Source organism: Puma concolor, chromosome C1 (genome assembly GCF_028749965.1).
Source record: "Puma concolor isolate L17-30 chromosome C1, mPumCon1.1.hap2, whole genome shotgun sequence".
In the NCBI taxonomy this organism is placed as follows: Eukaryota; Metazoa; Chordata; class Mammalia; order Carnivora; family Felidae; genus Puma; species Puma concolor.
In genome coordinates, this window is record NC_141674.1 from 222,401,777 (window position 1) to 222,421,705 (window position 19,929).

General features: G+C 55.8%; 1 protein-coding gene across 24 annotated transcripts in view; it reads right to left on the reverse strand.

The window, feature by feature from the left end:
- KIF1A (kinesin family member 1A) overlaps window positions 1-19,185 on the reverse strand; it is a 100,706-nt gene extending 81,521 nt beyond the window's left edge. For 12 of the 24 annotated variants that reach the window (XM_086720152.1, XM_086720153.1, XM_086720151.1 and 9 more), the window contains exon 1: window positions 18,088-18,218. The gene's annotated coding sequence lies outside the window, so the exon portion shown is untranslated. Of the gene's footprint in view, window positions 1-18,087; window positions 18,219-19,166 lie in introns of those variants that run through there. The other 12 variants (XM_086720164.1, XM_086720163.1, XM_086720162.1 and 9 more) reach the window with 2 other exon arrangements.
- Between the last annotated feature and the right edge of the window lie 744 nt (window positions 19,186-19,929).

The following is a 19,929-nucleotide window of genomic DNA, read 5'->3' on the forward strand; positions in this document are numbered from 1 at the left end:
CTGCAAGGCTTCCCTGACTCCGTTTAGTCTCTGCCTGAATCAGGGATGACCGTCTACTCTGCCCGTCTGGAAGGAAAGGAGCAAACCATCCAGAGCCTCTACAGTGTTTTAACAGGCAAGGTCTGACAATACATCCAAAGTCATAGGACATGAGAAAAGACAGGACTATAGGATTCAAAACAAATTGGGGGGGGGGAAAAAAAGAAACATATCTACACATGATCCAGATCTAGGAGTTATCAAACAAGGACTTTAAAATGACCACAACTTATATATTCAAAATAAAGAGAAAAGTACGGAGAAATTAAATGGAAAAAAATGAAGAATTTTGCAAGAAGACTTGAAACGATAACAAAGAATTTCTAATGGGAATTCTAGAACTGAAAACACAATAACTGACATTAAGAGGTCAAGAGATTAGACACAGCTGAAGGCAGTGTTCATGAACTGGAGGACAGGCCAGCAGAAATTACAGAACAGAGGAAAAAATGAACGGAAAATACAGAAAGTAGACTCAGAGTGATATCGGACACAGTGAAGCAGCCTAACATGCGTGTAATTGGAATCGAAAAGGAGAAGAAATAGGAGAGAATCAATACTTAAAAAGGTAATGACGATTAATTGTCTAAAATTGCTGAAGCTGGGGTGCCTGGGTGGCTCACTCAGTTAAACACCTGACTATTGATTTTGGCTCAGGTCATGATCTCATGGTTCACGAATTCGAGCCCCACATTGGGCTCTGTCCTGACGCCACAAAGCCAGCTTGGGACTCTCTTTCTCCATCTCTCTCTGCCTCTCCCCCCACCTCTCAAAACATAAACTTTAAAAAATATTTTAGGGGAGCCTGGGTGGCTCAGTCGGTTAAGCATCCGACTTCGGCTCAGGTCACGATCTCGCGGTTTGTGAGTTTGAGCCCCGTGTCGGGCTCTGTGCTGACAGCTCGGAGCCTGGAGCCTGCTTCCGATTCTGTGTCTCCTCTCTCTGCCCCTCCCCAACGTGTGCTCTGTCTCTCTATGTCTCTCAAAAAATAAATAAATGTAAAAGTTAAAAAAATATTTTAAAAAATACAAATAAATTGCTGAAGCAAGGGGCGCCCCAGTGGCTCAGTCGGTTGAGCATCTAACTCTTGATTTTGGCTCAGGTCATGATCTCACGGTTTGTGAGATCAAGCCTTGAATCGGGCTCTGTGCTGACAGCATGGAGCCTGCTTAGGATTCTCTCTCTCTCTCTCTCTCTCTCTCTCTCTCTCTGCCCCTCCCCTACTCACACACACACACACTCTCAAAATAAATAAATAAATAAACAGTTTAAATACATATGTATGTGCATACATACACACAATTGCTGAAACAGATCAACCCATGGATTCAAGCAGCCTTGCAAAGGCAAAGCAGGATAAACACAAAGAAATCTACATGAAGGTGCATCATAATAAAACTGCTGAGTACCAAAAATGAGGAATCCTAAAAACAGCCAGGCAAAAAAAAAAGAGACATATAACCTTTAAAGGGACGAAAACAAGCCTGACAACTGACTTCTCCGCAGCAATGACGGAAGCCACGAGACAGGGCTCAGGCGTCGGCATTATTAGGTAACCGGAAAAGCAACAATTTATATTAGACTCTCGAGTATACGTGTTTCAACTGCTAAGGTAGTCATCAAAAGAGCAGAAAAAGAGACAATTTAGCAGCAAGAAAAAAAAACAGGAAAAAATGTAAATCTTATTGTTAATCCAATAGAAGGCAACTAAGGAGGAAACACAGAACAACAACAACAAAAGTTAGGCCAAATGGAAAATGAAGACTTAAGACTGCAGACAAAAGCCCCATTAGTATAGACGAAATTTGTATGAAGTAAACACTCCCACTAAAATGTAATTGTCGAAACAGGTCTTTAAAGACTCTATGTTGTTGCCAAGAGACACCTTAAATAAAAAGACACAGAAAGGTTGAAAATAAAACAATAAAATTTTTTGGTTTGCGTGTTCCATCAGCTACTGAGAAGGAAAAATATATATCGCACACATTCTTTTAAAGTGCATGCAACACGTACTAAAATTAGCCATCTGCTAGTCATAAATCAAACTCTAACAAATTTCAATTTAAAACTAAAATCAAGGGGCCCCTGGGTGGCTCAGTTAAGCATCCTGTTAAGCGTAACTGGGTGGACAGATAAGCGTCCGACTTTGGCTCAGGTCATGATCTCACGGTCCGTGAGTTCGAGCCCCGCGTCGGGCTCTGTGCTGACAGCTCAGAGCCTGGAGCCTGCTTTGGATTCTGTGTCTCCCTCTCTCTCTGCCCCTCCCCGGCTTGTGCCCTCTCTGTCTCTCTCTCTCAAATATAAATAAACATTAAGAAAATAAATAAATAAATAAATAAATAAATAAATAAATAAATAAAATTATACTCATAAGGTGCATAAAACGGAACAAAACAAAACAACTTACAAAATCCCCCAACTGCTTGGACATGAAGCAGTACAATTCTAAATAACCCATGGGACAAACAAACAACTCATCAGATATGAGAAACTATTTTGAACCGAACAACAGTGAGGATACAGCATATGAAAACTGTGGGATGCGGCTGAACCACAAGCCTGGGGTGGGGGGGGTTCACACTGTCCCGGGGGTGGGGGGGGTGCTTCACTGTTCCCAAGCAGGTTCGGACCCCGGCGTCCCTCAGGGAGCTGCAGGTTCGCCGGGGGGGACCTCCAGGAGAGTTTTCCTGGAGAAAGGCCCAGGTCTGTGGACCAGCAGCGGAGCCTCTGATAGGGCAGAGGGCTGGAGATTCGAGAAAAACTCTACTAGGGAGGGGGCTGGACTCGGTCACTGAATCAGTCACTGGTGAGCACTGACTAAGTCACGGCCGAAGGGTTAGAAAGATGGAAAGAGACAGAGAAGAAGCAGTGGAGAAGCCTTGGGAATCCAGCCGCCCCTTAAGCAGACTTCGGGCAGGTCCCCTTGAATCTCGCCCTCACTGCCACAGGCAGCTGGGTGCCCAGGTCCTGGGCCTTGTGAGGACACCACAGGTCGCTTCCCGGTTTCCCCTCGGCCTCCTTGGCGTCCAAGGAGTCTGCCGTCAGTCACCACGAGGGTTCGGCTTTTCATTTTCCAAAATGCGGTTACTGTGCCTTCTCTGGTCTTTCTTCCCACCTGAAGAGTTTAGGTCTTTCTTGAGTTTACCTTTGCCCTTATTTTGGTGGCATTTCAAGAGGGAGAGAAGATAAATGGACGAATCTCACAAACATAACACTGAGAAAAGAGGACTCAAACACAAAAGGTACACACTTTATAATTCCACTTATGCAACTTCCAAACCAGGCAAACACCGTTCAGCAGAATAAGCACATTATTTAGCACCGCAGAACGACGGAGCGACTGAGCACGACACAACAGCCGAGAGAGAGAGAGAGAGAGAGAGAGAGGGAGCTGATGGGGACGGGGACGGAGACGGACACCTGCTGATTCCATAAACAGGTTTGGCGGCTGTATCTGACCCTTCTAGGCTGTGGTCACACTTACAGAATTTGTTTCAATTACCAAATGGCCCAGGCAAATAAGTAGATAAATAAACAGACCTCCTTTTGGTTGGCAAACACCGGCATGTGCAGAGACAAAAACAGTTGGCTCATCAAAGTTAGTATTTCTAGGGGCGCCCGAGTGGTTCAGTAGGCTGAGCAACCGACTCTCCCCTGCTCTCACTCTCTCTCTAGAATAGAATAGAAAATTATAAATAGATAAATGATAGATAGATAGATAGATAGATGAATGAATAAATAAAAGTCGTATTTCTCAACCAACAAGGAAAACAGGTGAATTTTTTCTGGGTTTTCCCTGCTGAATGGAGGCTGGAGGGCATGGCCTCAAACACACACAAAGTTGGAAGTCGAACCAAATCGTGTGACATGGAAGGCTGGGGAAAAGCCACCTGTCATCAAAGGGACCCAGGGGAATTACTGTGACACCTCTCAGCTCCCTGGGGTGGAAAAGCCAGTGTTTCCGAGACTCCGAGGTCACAGACCTGTCCTCCTGCAGGTTAGGGTCTCAAATCTGCGACCCCTGCATGATCAGTGAAACTCAAGTTTGAGAAGTGACCTCAGAGCGGGGCTCAGCCGCTACAGCACATCACAACCACAAGAATAAATCTCCTGAGAAACAGCTTAGCCCTCGGGGCACCTGGGGTGGGGGGTGCTCAGCTGGTTAAGTGTCTTCGGCTCAGGTCATGATCTCACAGTCGGTCGGTTGAAGTCCCGCATCGGGCTCTGTGCTGACAGTGCGAAAGTCTGCTTCAGATCCTCTGTCTCTCTCTGCCCCTCCCCAACACTCACACACAATCTCTCTCTCTCTCTCTCTCTCTCTCAAAAATAAAGACTAAAAAATAATGATGATAAATAAAAGAAACAGCTTCTTCTTCTCGGGTCCCCAGGATTCCCACAGATGAAGATCAGTCAAATGGATGCTCACAATTAAATATTACCCAAACGCCAGAGAAGCAATTCACCATGAGCAAGAGTTCTGGTGGGGGGTGGGGGTGGGGTGGGGGGTAGAAAAGGAAACGAAAAAAGAACCAGAATTAGATCTTCATCCTGGACTATCGAAGATTACAGATACTGGAATTGTCAGCCACAGATTATAAAATACGTGTGCCTAAAATGCTTAGAGAAATAAACAGGAATGGGAAATGATGGTGTAAAATATGGGGCAAAAACCATGCAGAACTTTTAGAAATGAAAATGCAACCATTCAAATTTCAAAACTTAGCAGACATATTAATCAGCAAATTGAATGAAGCTGAGCAGAGAATTCATGAACTGGAAAACATATCAGAAAAAATTACTCAGAACGGTCCCAGAGAGACAACACGATGAAAACATAAAACCAAGGTTAAGAGTCATGCTACACGAAAGAATTCATTAACTTATCATGACGGGAATTTTCACAAATCCCTCACTAACCGACAGATCAAGCAGACATAATTAGCAAAGACGTAGAAAACCTGAACGTGATAATCACGAACTGATGAACACAGGTGCTGTCTTCCTCTGGAAAATGAGAGAAACGGTCCCTTTTCTAACACCCATGGAACATTTACAACATTTCACCACGTAGTAGGTCACAAAACAACTCCTAATAAATGTCAAAGACTCTGTGTCAAATGGATCGTGTAATTTGAACACAATTAAAAACCAATAAAAGATCATTAAAGACCTGTGTTTAGAAAACTTCAAAAGAGGGGCACTCAGGGGGCTCAGTCTGTTCATCGTCCAACTCCTGATTTTGTCTCAGGTCGTGAGATAACATCCCACGTCTGGCTCTGTGCTAGGTGTGGAGACTGCTTGAGATTCTCTCTCCCTCCTCTTCTGCCCCTCCCCTGCTTGCACACACATCTGTATGCTCACGCTCTCTCTAAAGAAACGAAAAGAAAATGAAAATAACTTAAAAAAATAAAATCGAAAAATAAACTTCGAGACAGCTAATACACAAAAGAAGAAACTTCCGGCACTTCCACATTCAGCCACGAGGGAAGCTACAAGGGTACCTTTAAACTCTCACTGTAAATAACAACTCAAAAACTGAACAAAACGTATGAAAATAACTGTTTTCAGACGTTGTACAGCAGGCAGCGCACGGCTGTGATCACGGAGAGAAGGGAGACATACAAGAAGAACCCTATAATCACTCCAAATCTGCCCAGAGGCAACTTCCAGATTTCAGGCTTTGGGAGGTAGGACCCAAGCAGCTTTCAGGACTTGAGGAGATGGAGGCCAGAGTTTGGGTAGTTCGAAGCAGCTGGACGTCGTGGAGCAGAGTTCTGGAAAGGAAATAGCTGCTAGGTAGCAGAGGTTCCCTTGAGTCTTTGTAGAGACCTAGTCTGTCCCCATGTAGTCCAGGCAAAGAAGACACAGGTTCCCAAAGCTCACATAAAAGAAGGTATCTGTGCATCAACCAGCCAGAAGAGAGTCCTCTCGATCCCTCCCTCCCAGACATTCAGTAGAGACCCCAAAGAAATCATACTTCAGCAGCAGGCTTAACTGTCCCTGGAGCGACATCTACTCTAGAGTAACTCTAGGAAAGCTTAAAAATCAGGTCTCAAGGATCAAATTATCTCAAGTAATTTGCTGCCTGCCAAACTAAAGCCCAACATGCTTTCTAAGAAGAAAGCGTAATTCAGACACTCCACGATGTAGAAATGTCTAGAATCTGATAAAAAAAATTATTATGCATGCCAAGAAGCAGGGAATGATGATCTATAACCAGGAGAAAAACTACTCAGTGGGAACCTGAATTTTCCTGTAACTATTAAAGAAGTTGACTCAATAGTTTAAAAATCTACCTACCAAAAAAACCCAGCAGACACAGACACTTTTTGCAAGTGAACCCCAACACACATTCAAAAACCTAGGTAATTCCAATCGTAATCAAACTCTTTAAGAGAACAGAAAAATGAGAGGCAGAGAGAGGAAGGGAGATTATACTCCCGACTCACTCACTGAGGCCAATATGACCTTAGCATCAAATTAGACAAAAGAAATTTGAGAAAAGAAGACCATAGACTGACCTCACTGATGAACATAGATACAAAAGTCTGAAACATTAGCAAGAAGGCCAAGCAGCAAATAAAACGGATAACGCGGTAGGTTTACTCCAAGAATACCGGTATGATAACATATGTACGGTTTAACATAAGTACATCTATTAATAGAATTCACCACATAGCAGATGAAAGGAGAAAAAGCCAAATGATACTGAAAAAGCATTCAGTAATTTTCAAAATCTGTTTATGATAAAACTCTTGGCAATACGAGAATAAAAGAAATCTTTAATCTCATGATACGTATCTGCTAAAACCCTACCCAAACATCATACTTAATGCTAAAATATTGGGAACATTTCCTTTACATTCAAAAACAAGTTTGGGACGCCTATCACACTTCTATTTCACATGGAAGTGGTGGTTCTGGCCAGAGCGATAAGACACGAAAAAGAAACAACAATGACAAAATACAGATTGGAAAGGAGAAACCCAAATTGCCATCATTTACAGACCATTTGCTTATCCACACAGAAATCAAGAGGATCCACAGACAAATTATTTGAATTGGGGAAGGTACGGTAAAATTGCTAGAAACCAACCACACTGGAATATACTAGAGGCAAAGAGTTAAAGATGTGTGTGTGTGTGTGTGTGTGTGTGTGTGTGTGTGTATCTCTTTTTTGAGAGAGAGAGAGAGAGAGAGAGAGAGAGAGAGAATCCCAAGTAGGCTCCATGCTTAGCGCAGGGCCCCACGTGGGGCTTGATCTCATGAGCATGAGATCATGACCTGAGCTGAAATCAAGAGTTGGATGCTTAACCGGCTGAGCCACCCTAGTGGCTAAAATATATTTTTAAGGTACCTTTGAAGAATAACCCTTGGGGCGCCTGGGTGGCGCAGTCGGTTAAGCGTCCGACTGCAGCCAGGTCACGATCTCGCGGTCCGTGAGTTCAAGCCCCGCGTCAGGCTCTGGGCTGATGGCTCAGAGCCTGGAGCCTGTTTCCGATTCTGTGTCTCCCTCTCTCTCTGCCCCTCCCCCGTTCATGCTCTGTCTCTCTCTGTCCCAAAAATAAATAAATGTTGAAAAAAAAAAAAAAAAGAATAACCCAATTCCCTGTCTCCCTCTCTCTCTGCCCCTCCCCTGCCCGCTCACTTTCTCTCTCTCAAAATAAATAAACGTTAAAAAATTAAAAATAAAAATGGACCCAAGGCATACAGGACCTTGATAGTAATAAATATCACAAAAGATGTGCATAACTTTTATGAGGACATTTTTAACCTTCACAAAAATTTTATAGAAAATCTAAATAAATGAAGACCTATAACTTGTTTGTGAAAATTTTTCAATATCTTTTAAAAAACATTTATTTTCACCCGAGTGAATCAAAAATTCACTGTAATTTCAAACGAAACCTCAAACACGTTTTTTTCTGGAAAGTTGGCAAACTCTTTCCAAAAACTTCTACGGAAGAGTGAGGCGCTGTGAATACCGCAAACCGTCTGAAGAAACACAGGAGGGTAGATGAGGACACTCCCTCCTGGTATGAAGATTTAATACGAAGCTATGGTGGGTAAGGTGGCGTGGCTGGGACCAGGTGAGTCACCACCAGGGTAACAGAAGAGACCCAGAAACACACGTGCACAGACCCAGCCCTTCGGAGAGCGGACCGAGGGGGCTGTGCAGGTCAGCGGGGAAGGGAGGGATCCGGAAGCTGCGTGGCTGACGAAACTGGCTGTGGACTGAACGTCCGTGTCCGCACATCCCTAACCAAACCCTACCCCACGGGGTGGTATGGGGGAGGCAGTGGGAGGCGGTTAGGCTCAGATGAGTTCGCGAGGGGGGGCCGCACGAATGGGATTAGTGCCCTTATCAAAGTCCCAAGAGAGCCTGCTTCCGCTCTACGACGGAGTTGGCCAACTGCAACCCAGAGTGGGCGCTCGCCAGAACCTGGCCCTGCCGGCACCCTGACCTTGGACTTCCAGCCTCAGAAGTGTGAGAAATCACTGGGGTCTATGAGCCGCCCAGCCTGGTGTGTTCTGTTACAGCGGCCCGGGGGGATGAAGACAACTGGCTGGCCATATGGAGAAACGCAGAATTAGATTCCTTTTTTATACCAAATCCAATTCCACCCAGACTCAAGACCCGAACGTGAACAACAGTTTGGGGAGAAAACGGAGACGGGTGCTATCTCCACGTTCTCCTTTGAGGCTTCAACCCACAGATGTAGACTCCAGAAGGAAAAGCCCAGACATCGAGATACCATCGTGGGTGCAGAGACGCTCAGGCGCCCAGAGATGTCTTTAGCACGTCTAATCACGCGGACTCGTGTGCAGAACACACAGACGACACACAGAAACCAAGTAAACAAACAAAAAGGTCGAGAAAATAGCGACGAGATCTGAACAGGTAACTTACAGGACACGACACTCAACCACCACGGTAATCAAGAGCGTGGGCTCCAAACCACACCCCTCGGGTCCCAGCGTCAACGCATGTGGCAACACGACCTGTTGCAAGGACAGGTCAAAGGGAACAGCATGGTCCTCCCGGGAACAGCTCACCGGCATGACCGCCTCAGAAACAACACGGGGAGACACATCCAGGACGGTCGCAGACTATGGGACCGGCCGCTCTGTGACCAGACGTGTACCCCAACACTGCAGTGTCTGCAGTAGAAAAGAGGAAGAGGAGGGAAGAGAGAGGGGATGGAGAGACCGGCTGTCCACCGACCAGAGACAGGACAGGTCACACCGCGGCTGTCCAGATGGGACAGAATGAAGCAGAGACACGGTCCCTGGGAACGTCATAAACAGCAAACGTCACTCGGACAGCCCGGCGGGACACGGACGGACGCGAGAGGGGATTCGGCCCATGCAGGGCTGCACACCCACGGGGGAGCCTCGGGGTCCATGACGCAGCTCTGAGCACGCGGGGGGCAGTCTGGGTGATGGTGAGCCTTCAGGTCAGGTCAGGAGTCTGACCACGGGTGCCGCCGAGGCTTTGATGTGGCCCTCCGGGTCAGCAAGGCGGCCGGGCCCCAGAGGCCCCTCGCGAGGGTTAGGGGGGCAGTCGCCCTCAGTGCCGGGGAACCGGGGAGCGTGCTGGAAAAGCTTTACCTCCGAAGTTGAGGGTGGACACGTGGCTGTTTGTGGACACGCTCTGCATTCTTTTTCGTGAGTCCTATCACATAACAACAGTGTTGAACTGCTTTCGAGGAGTCTCGCCACGAAGGGGAGCAGGAAATCAGGGTGATGAGGCAGGGGGCGGAGCCAGCCCGTGACACCTACGGCAGGGGGCGGGGCTGCCGGCGGGGGGTGTGAAGGTGTGGGGCTGGGGGGTCACTGCCGCAGACACGCCACAAGCTGGAGAGCAGGAAGAGGGCCAAGCTCCCCTCCCAGCGCCTGGTGAGGCGTCTGAGAGGACACGGGAAGGCAGAAAGCGCGCCATGGTCCCTTTAGGGGTGGAGGGTCACGTGGCTGCAGGTGCCGCAGAGGGCGGCCGGGAGGGCGTGTGCAGGGGTGATGAGCAGGCCAGCCCGGGCTCAGAGCCGGGAGAACCACGCAGGTGCAGGGAGCACGCCAGAACCCAAGAGGAGCCCGAGGAACGGTTCCAGAGGGCCCCCGAGCCACGAGGGTCTGCCCCGTGGCCCGAAGAGGGCTGCCATCAGTGTCTGAGGGCGACAAGACCTCCGCATCCGTGAGAAGTGGGGCAGAGAAAACAGTCAGCAGGAGAAGGACGAGAGGGGCCAGGCGACAGCAGGCACGCATGTGGACGAGGAAGTGACGATGGTCAGGACCGCGGGCGAGGGAGACCCGGAGCCATGGGCCAAGGCCCCCGGGTTAGGAGGGGAGTTGAAATCCGTTCGCTTGGTGAAAACACGCGGAGGACCCAACCGCGGACAGGTCACTGCGGACACAGAGGATGGGACCAGCCCCTCGAGGAGCTCACATCTGTTTCTCAGGGCCCTTGGAGTATTTCTCCAAGGAACAGGACAAAGGAACGGAGCAGGGGTGTGGGCAGCATGCGCAAGCAGAGGCCAAACCTCTGTGGAGAAACGGACGAGCAAAGGCTGCCCGAGGCCTGGGGCCGGCCCCTGCACACATCCGCACCGGGCGCCAAGGCCTCCCTGGCCGCTGTCCCCTCGGACATCGGTCTGCGCCCCCCCAGCCCAGCGGCACACCCTGCAGCACCACAGCAACGCAGCACCTCCTCCCGAAACACTGATTTTTCCTGAAGAGTTTGAGAAAAGACAAAACTAGCTTTTCTTAGTATTACAACAGATACACATTGGAGTCCATGCCGGCCAGGCCCCTAGACCCCTCAGAAGGGTGAGGAGGACCCCCGGGCTGCACGAGTGCCAGGCGTGGCCAGGGGTCACTCTGGACGCCCCAGAGCACGCCAGTGAGTCACCCCAATGGTGAAGGGCAGGGGAGAGGCATCACCCATGACCTCAGGCCCTCATACCTTTGTGGGAGGGGGCGGAGCCAGACACGGCCCAGAAGGGGCTGGCACACAGCAGGGGCCTCGGGGGTTCTGGGCCCGTGGGCTCAAAGCAGCCAGTGGAGAGCAGGGGCAGGAAGTGAGGCTGGAGAAAGGGTCCTCAGTGTAAGTCTGACTGTAGAACAGCCACATCAGTAAAACTTTCACTCCCTTCCCTGCCACCCACCCTCACAGAGGGCAGTGGCTGCCAACACTCTCAGGCACACAGCTGACGTTTCTTCTCACAGACATGGAAGGAAATGCCCAGTGAGAGTGAATGCTTCAGTGTGGATGCCGGCGCCCCACACTCCAGTATGAGGGAGCAGGACAGCTTGGATCCAGCTCCTAGCCCTTCAGACCAAAAGCAAAGGCTGCCAGTGGAGCCTCCACAGCCCACACCGAGTGCCAGTCGGAATCCCACTCAGACCTGGGGAAACCAGTGGCAGCACGCTCTACTACCCAGTGGGCTCCCCAACACAAACAGGCCCACGAGGACTTCCATGTACAAGACAAGAGTAAAAAGTTTCAAAGGTAAAGACCAGAATAAACCAGCAGAAGACAAGAGATAAAGCACAGAATGGAAGCACAAACAAGCAAATGAAAAAAAAAAAAAACCCTCAATGAATATACTCAGAACGTTTCAAGAAAATAGTACATTTACAAAACAAGAACAGGATGCTGCGAAACAGGAACAGTTGGTAACAAGAAAGAAGGAGCTCTTAGAGATGGAAAAGGTAGGTGCTGAAATACACAATTTCAAGAGGAACTTGCAAATGAAGTCCAAAACTGCCCAGAAAATAAGACCTAAAAAAGGAGACACGATATATGAAAGAAAAGAGAACAAGACGAGAAGACAATGCATAAAGTCGAGGAAGAAAACAGGAAAAGAAAAGGGGTGGATCTTTGCTCATAAGGAACTGGATGCAGCAGGCTATGAAGCCAATGTCGAGTGCTCTGAGCGGAATGTTTAAGGAAAACAAGTGCCGCCGGACAAACCATGTACCCAGCGTGAGGACACAGCAGAGACGCAGACACATGGCCAAGAACTCATCACCATTTTCGGGAAGTCACACAGGACAGGAAGCCAAAACCAGAGTAGCTCTGGGGTCCGAGAAACAGAGCCACTGACCCAGGGGATGTGGTGAGCAACACGCAGGCTGGCACGTGGCAGGTCACAGACAGGAGGGAGACAGCAGGGACGGGGCTCCAGGGGGTGTGGGAGCCAGGAAAGAGGGGACCTGGCAGGACAGAGTGTGACTGAGGGCTGGGGAATAAGGCGCTAGTGAAGAATGTCCTGCCCAAGCATGGAGCTCATGCAGAGGAGAGGGAGGCCCTAAGTTTCCTCCTCCACTCTGGGCCTGGCCGCCACAGCACTGCTTATCCCGACACCTTTCAGGCACCAGGGCCTGTGTCCGTGCTGTGGCCCAAGCATCAGGAGCAGGCGGACAGTGAGGATCAGATGACACAAAGCAGATGACAACCCCCATGCCCCAGCCCCACAGGGGCCCCTCAGATGCCTGGTCTTCGTGGACCCACAGCCCGTGGGCACTGATGGTCCAGCCCTGCCCCTCACCATCCTGGCGGAGCTGACGACAGCTGGGGAAGAACACCGATGCCCCCCCTGAGCACTACTGGCTGGGCTAGACCTGAGAGGGGGGAGAGGACTCCCGACACCCCCCTAGGGCACTCCTGGGCACCAGCAGCCTCACTCTGAAGGCAGGAGAGGGGTCTGCAGGTGCAGTGGGGGCCATCCCCACCCCCTCCCCAGAGCTGCATTTCGGGAGCCTCACGGGACACCCAGAGCAGGGGGGCTCTTTCCTCAGGAAACACGGGCCCTAAATGGGAGCTGTGAAGGCACACAGAAAATCTGCACCTGAACAGGGCGGTGGCTGCCTTGTCTGGGCACACAGGAAATGGACCACTTGCGCTAAAACAACCAGCTCAACAAGAAAATAGCATTTACTGGACGCCTAGTGTCTGTGAGGTGGGGTGGTGGGGCACTGGGACAGAAGAGTGTGGTGGGGATGTGAGGGGACAGGTAGGGGTGGTGGGTGGGATGGTGGGGGTGGGGGATTGGGTTGGGGGTTTGGGGCTGGGGTATGTATGGAGGAGAAGGGTGGGGGTGGGTGGAGTGAGGCAGTGGTGTGGGGGGTGGGGGGCGGGCCAGTGGGTGGGGCGGGGGTAGAGGGTTAGGTTGGGGGGTGGAGGGGTGGGGTGGGTGGGAGTGAGGCAGTGGGGTGAGGGGTGGGGGGCAGGCTGGTGGGTGGGGTGGGGGTAGAGGGTTGGGGTGGGGGGTGGAGGGGTGGGGGGGGTGGGAGTGAGGTTGTGGGGTGAGGGGTGGGGGGCAGGCTGGTGGGTGGGGTGGGGGTAGAGGGTTGGGGTGGGGGGTGGAGGGGTGGGGGGGTGGGAGTGAGGTTGTGGGGTGAGGGGTGGGGGGCAGGCTGGTGGGTGGGGTGGGGGTAGAGGGTTGGGGTGGGGGGTGGAGGGGTGGGGGGGTGGGAGTGAGGCAGTGGGGTGGGGGGACAGGCCGGAGGGTAGGGTGGTGGTAGAGGGTTGGGGTGGGGGGTGGAGGGGTGGGGTAGGTGGGAGTGAGGTTGTGGGGTGAGGGGTGGGGGATGAGGCTGGTGGGTGGGGTGGGGTTAGAGGGTTGCGGTGGGGGGTGGAGGGGTGGGGTGGGTGGGAGTGAGGGAGTGGGGTGGGGGGGGCAGGCCAGTGGGTGGGGTGGGGGTAGAGGGTTGGGGTGGGGGGTGGAGGGGTGGGGTGGGTGGGAGTGAGGCAGTAGGGTGGGGGGTGGGGGGACAGGCCGGTGGGTGGGGTGGGGGTTTAGGGTTGGGGTGGGGGGTGGAGGGGTGGGGTGGGTGGGAGTGAGGCAGTGGGGTGGGGGGGGCATGCCGGTGGGTGGGGTGGTGGTAGAGGGTTGGGGTGGGGGGTGGAGGGGTGGGGTGGGTGTGACTGAGGTTGTGGGGTGAGGGGTGGGGGATGAGGCTGGTAGGTGGGGTGGGGGTAGAGGGTTGGAGTGTGGGGTGGAGGGGTGGTGGGGTGGGTGGGAGTGAGGCAGTGGGGTGGGGGGGCAGGCCAGTGGGTGGGGTGGGGGTAGAGGGTTGCGGTGGGGGGTGGAGGGGTGGGGTGGGGGGGCAGGCCGGTGGGTGTGGTGGGCGTAGAGGGTTGGGGTGGGGGGTGGAGGGGTGGGGGGGTGGGAGTGAGGCAGTGGGGTTGGGGGGGTAGGCCGGTGGGTGGGGTGGCGTAGAGGGGTGGGAGGGAGGGCAGGAAGTACTAAGAGCAGCCATCTCCGGGGTCTAGGGAGCTGGGTGGACTCTCAGGGCCCCCGGACAAGCCACAGGCCCATCAGGAGCCTTAGTCTCCAGATCCGAGAAACGGGAGAGCACCGCCCGAGCGGCTGGGGGCTCGGGAGCCCCCCATGAGGAGAGGCCCATGAGATGTGCAACGCAGTCTGCACCCACTAAATGCCTACTTCTCTCCCCTGACCCAACACCTACAGTGGGGGCTTGCAGCTGGCTTCACGGTGGTGGCAGGTGAGGGGGTCCAGGGACCTCCCGTGGAGGCTGGGTGGAAGGCTCCAGAGAAGAGAGAGGATTAGGCAGGAACAAAGACAAGCGAGGGCTGTGTGCGTGTGTGCACGTGTGCGCGTGTGAGAGGGGAGTGGGGGGGGGGGTGAGTGTGCGAGAGTGAGACTGGAAGAGTGTGTGAGGCCGCGTGTGTAAGAGACAGTGAGAGGGTGAGGTTGGGTGTGTAAGTGTGTCTATGGGTGAACGTGAGCGTGCGTGTGTGAATATGTGTATGAGTGCGAGTAAGGCCGGAAGCATGAGCGTATGTGAGTGAGTGTGCGTGGGGGTGTGTTGAGACTGAGCGTGTAAGGGACTGTTGTGTGCACAGCCAGCCCAAGACCGGTGTGGAGCAGGCTGAGGAGTAAGGAGGAACAGGGGGCGAGGGTCCTGGCCAGCACCCCCACCCCCGACCCAGGGGGGGCTGGAACCCAGCAGGCGGGCAGTGCGGGCACTCTGCACCCCTGGGCGTCTGTCTGCATGGAGGAGGGGGAGGGCGGGCAGGGCTCAGGCAGCCAGACTGCGGGACCAGGATTAGCAGCTTAAAGCCAGGCGGAGGAGGCTTTCGAGAAGGCGACAGCCCCTCCTCTCAGATGCCCAGCCACCCAGGCGGCAGGTAAATCCTGCCCAGTGCCAGGGACAGCACCCAGTGAGGCCTCACCAGCTAGCAAGGGGCTCCCAGGGACTCGCATGACAAAGCCAGGGTGGGAGCTGGCCGGGGCGGGGGACGTGACCACGGAGGCACACAGGAAGGGCTGGAGAGAAACCCAGACGGGTCAGAGGCTCAGCCTCAGCGGACCGTTGACTTGACCGTGCCCTCCACACTTCCAGTGCCCCCCGTGCAATGGCCCCTCACTGAGTTCCTGAGCCACCTGGGGCGGGGCGGGGGGGGGGGTGCCCAAAGCCAGAATCACGGTCCTGTTGGGAGTTAAACTGCAAACCTGCTAGGTCAGGTGGGGCAGTGAGTCACACGCCCACATCCCCCCCCCCCCCCCCCGACCCTTACGCCCTGCCTGCCACCCCAGCCCTGCTGTGGGGTGAGGCCCATCAGCTAATGGAACAGAACAGACCCACCTGCCTGGCTCTGCCCCAGCCAAGCTGAGAGGTTTGGGGCAGGGTGTGGTCCAGCCCCAACCAGGCCCTGAGATGCTCCTGGGTCTGGGTGGGGAAAGGGAGGCAGTGGATGTGGGTGGGGATCCACTCCCTTGGGCCCAAGAACCCTAAATGGGGTGCTGCTCTAGGGAGCACTCGGGAGTGGGCAGGAGGACGACCGTGCGCTCATCCTGGGGGTCACTAGCGGCTGAGTGACCACTCTCAGAGGTACGGGGTCTCAGGCATGAAGGGCATGGTTCCCAAAGCTGGTAGTCCCTCCCCCCCACAGTCCCCAATCCGGTGGTCCCAGGGCCCCATCTCGCTCTCCTTCCAAAGGACATGGTCAGCCCTGGGTCTGCAGTGGTGACTGAAGGGGGTCGAGGCAGAGTGGACGGGCCCCTGTGTCGGGTGGCATAAATTCTAGCTTTGACCAGTCTCCGGCTGGCTGTGGCGGGCCCAGGGCAAGGGCCCAGGAGGGGCAGTCTGCGGGACACTCCAGTGTGGGAGAGGGAGCAGGGCACACAGCCGACGTTCAGCAGGCCCTCGTCGCGCCCCCACCCCACTGGGACTCTTGGGTTCGGGGAGCCCTGACTCCAAGCCCGATCCCAGTCTCTCTGTCCTGTGGACCACACCCCACAGAGGACACCCCTCCTGTCTTCAGATGCCGGCAGAAGGCGGGACAGAGCTGCTCACCCGGTCCCTATCTTGAACCCAGTGCCCTCCGCAGACCTAGCATCCAGGTAGAGGCTGACTCCCCCCCCCCCCCTCTGGGTCTCCCAGCCAGCGGCCTCCCTGCAAGCATCAACCCATCTTGGATCTCGACCCCGACCAAGAGCAGCCCTGGCGCCTGGCCCTGGCCCTCGCAGCATCCCTCACCCGCCCCTGCAGACGCTGCGCCCCGCTGCCGGCGCCACGCCTGCCCACCCTCACCCCGCGGCCCCGGCCGAGGCGGGTGGCCAACCACACCTGCAAAATGGCCGCCGCAGGTGCGGTCCCAGCCACCCCCCCCCCCCCCCCCCCCCCCCGCTCTGGACCCCAGAGCTGGCCTTCAAACCTGCAGCTGCCTTCTCGGGCCGAGAGGCCAGGCATCCGGGCCAGGCTGCCCCCGGCAGAGCCCCTTTAGGCAGACAGACAGCAGGGCAGGGAGAGCGGGTCGGGTGTGACCGCTCCGCAGGAGCGGGCGCTCTGTCTTGCAGTCCTCCCCCGGGGTTGGGACCGGCCAGCCCTGCGCGGCAGGGACCTCCCCGCACCTCCTCCTCTCCGCAGCCCAGCCGCAGGGTCCAATTCGATGCCCTAACGGGCCTCTGGTCCCAGCAAAGCGGGCGCGCCTCGGAGGGGGCCGCCTCTTGGGGAGGGGGCCACCGGTCTCTCGGGAAAAGTCCCTATTCCTGGAAACGAGGGCGCGCATCGGGTCCGCGCCGGGGCGACGTCGTGCCCGCGCCCAGCAGGCCCCATGACTTGGCATTCCCTCCCTCCCCTCCCCCCTGCTCGGCCCTGCGGCCCGCTGTCCCCCCACCCCCACCCCGCCCACCCAGCGCCCGGGGGACCGCAGACCCTCGCTCGGCCCTGGGATGCCTCCGCCGCCCCTTCTCGAGCACACGGGCTGCGCCCCTGGTTTGCGGTGGGAGGAGGGAGGGGGAGCCGCAGCCTAAACGGGGGGTCCGGGGGTCCTCGCGTCCGCGCTGGTCCCTGTCACACGAGTCGGGCGGCCCCGCAGCCCCCTCCCTGCCCGCCGCCGGGCCACACCTGTTACTGGGGCGCCGGCTGCGCAGATACAGGCCTCATCCGCTGACGGCCCCTCCCAAGCCTTTCCAGAATGGAGCTGGGGTCTCTCCCGAAGAGGATGCGGCGGGGGGAGGATGAAGGGCACCCCCCCCCCCCCGAGGTGCGCACGAAGCGGGCCTCCCGCCGCAGCCCCCGCCCGTCCCGCCCCGCCCCGCCTGGTAGGCTCCGGGCTCCAGCACCCCCTCCCCCACCCCGGGGGCCCGGGCAGCCCCCGGCCGCGCGCTCTCCGCTTCGCCCCGGCCCGCCCTCCCCCGCGGTCTAGCCCGCCGGCCCCTCTCCAGGGAAGGACTAGGGCGGAAGCGACGGAGGGGGCGTCTCGAGAGGCCACCGGCGGCGCGCGCCCTCCCCTGGCGACCCCCGCCCCTCCCGGCGACGGTCCCGCCCCAGCAGGGGTCGCGGCGACGGCGCCTTTCCCGAGGGTCCGGCCGGGCCGCGACTGAAGGGCGGTCACCCCCTGAATTTGCCCCATTGTTCTCCTCGGGGACGGGGAGCGTCGGGGGGAGAGCAGGGGCCGCGCGCGCGGTGCCGGCGGCGACAAGGACGCGGCTCCGGGGTGGGGGGGGGGGGGCCCGCAGCGCAGGCAGGTGCGGGCAGCGGGGCGCAGGGGCGAGGCCAGGCGGGCGGCCGCCTTACCTCTCCGGCGTCACTGGCGGCGGCCCGGCATGGGCGCGGGTCCCCGAGCGCGGAGCTGCTGCCGCTCCTGGGCTGCGCTGGGCGCTGTGACGGCGGCACCGCGTGACGGGCTGCGCGCCCCCGGCCCGGCCCGCCCCGCGCCCCTCCCGCCGCGCTGGTTGGCTGCGCGCGGCGCCCGAGCCCCAGCCGCCAGCTGGTTTGTCGCGCGGGGAGAGGGACGGGCGTCGCGGCCGCCTCGGGGAGGGGGGCTGGGACCGGAGGGGGCGGGGGGCCTGGAGCCGAGCTGTGACATCACCGCCGACACCGCGGTCTGCTCCGCTCGGTGGGAGACGTGGGGAACCGACCCCGGGCTCGAACGCGGCGCCCCCTCCGCCCGCGCAGTCCCCGCGCGCGCGCGCGCGCCCTCCCCCCCCCCCCCCCACCCCGCGGGGGTCAGTGACCGGGCGGCGCCCTGCCCACCCGCACTTGCCCAGAGGCCCCCTGCCCACCCGCACTTGCCGCGGATCCCGCGCCGGGCCTTCCCCCAAGTGTGACCCCTTTCTAGTGAAATCTCCGCCTGCCCCCAGCCCCCCCCCACCCGCGAGGCTGGCAGCACGAGCGCCTGGTCGCAGAGGGACAAAGACTCGGTGGGGTCCCTGCCGCAGGGAGGGGCGGTGGGGGGCGGGGAGCGGACACCGACTCCGGTGTAACAGGTGAATTTTAATCGCGTCTGCAGGCTCGGTCCGGCACTGGAGGGGACCAGAGCATCGCGCACAGCTCTTCTCGGAGGGATGATGCAACCGGCCGGCCGCCTCCCGCTTCTCCTCCCATCATGCCTTGGGTGGAGACCCCCACCCGCCGCCCGCCCCACTTCTCCAGGTCATCAGCCCCCACGGTCCTCACACCCTGCCTCCGCAGCCTAACTTCCGTGGACCAGGTCACACGCTGCTGCCGGGCCACACGGGCAAACCCAGCCTGCGTCAACCTGTCCAGCGGCTTCCCAGGCCACCCAGACCGAGTGGCATCGCTGTTGCCACCGACCTCCACCGGCCACCCTAGGGGGTGGCACCTTTGACAGAGCCTCCAGCCAGCTCACCCACCGGAACTGCGGTGGGTGCGGTGACGTTATGCCTTCGCGGAAGCGGGGTGCTCAGGTCCCTTTCCAGCCCAGCTCCTGCCATCAGCTTTCTCTGCATCCCCGTGGCTCAGCCTCCCCCCGCGCCCAGCAGGTGCAGGACGCTGCCCTGAAGGTCTTAGTTAACCATTGAATCCTCACCCCACTCAGTGAGGGCTGGGGGGCTTCGCCTCGATTTGCACCATCTGTGTGGCACATTCCTCCAGAGTAACAAGGTGCCCAGGTCCCTTTCCAGCCCAGCTCCTGGAATATGCATCCTGCCAAGGAGGCCACCCTCCCACCCCATCCCCCAAAGCCCCCCCCCAACTTTTCTTCTTTTCTTCTTTTATTTCATGGAACCACCTACATAAAAGAGAAATTCTTGTTTTTCCAAACTTGTGGTAGAAACAATAGAACTATCTGGGCGGGGCATGGGGGGCTTTATCATTTCCATTTTCATCATATTTATTGATCTGGTCAAGGTCTCTATTTCTTGAGCCAAATTTTACATGTTTCTAGGAATTAATCAATTTCACTGAGCTTTTAAAATTACCAGCATATACTCATTCTTATGTCAATCGCTTCTCTAGTTATTTCTCCCTTTTCAATTCTGTACTTTGTTTACTTGCGTTTTTCTCTGGTAATATTTTTAAATATTTTCAAGGGACCAACTTTTTGTTTAGGCCGTCTTCTCATCTTTCCTCTTGTTTCACTCATTTCTGCCCTTGTTGATGATTTCCCTCCTTCCT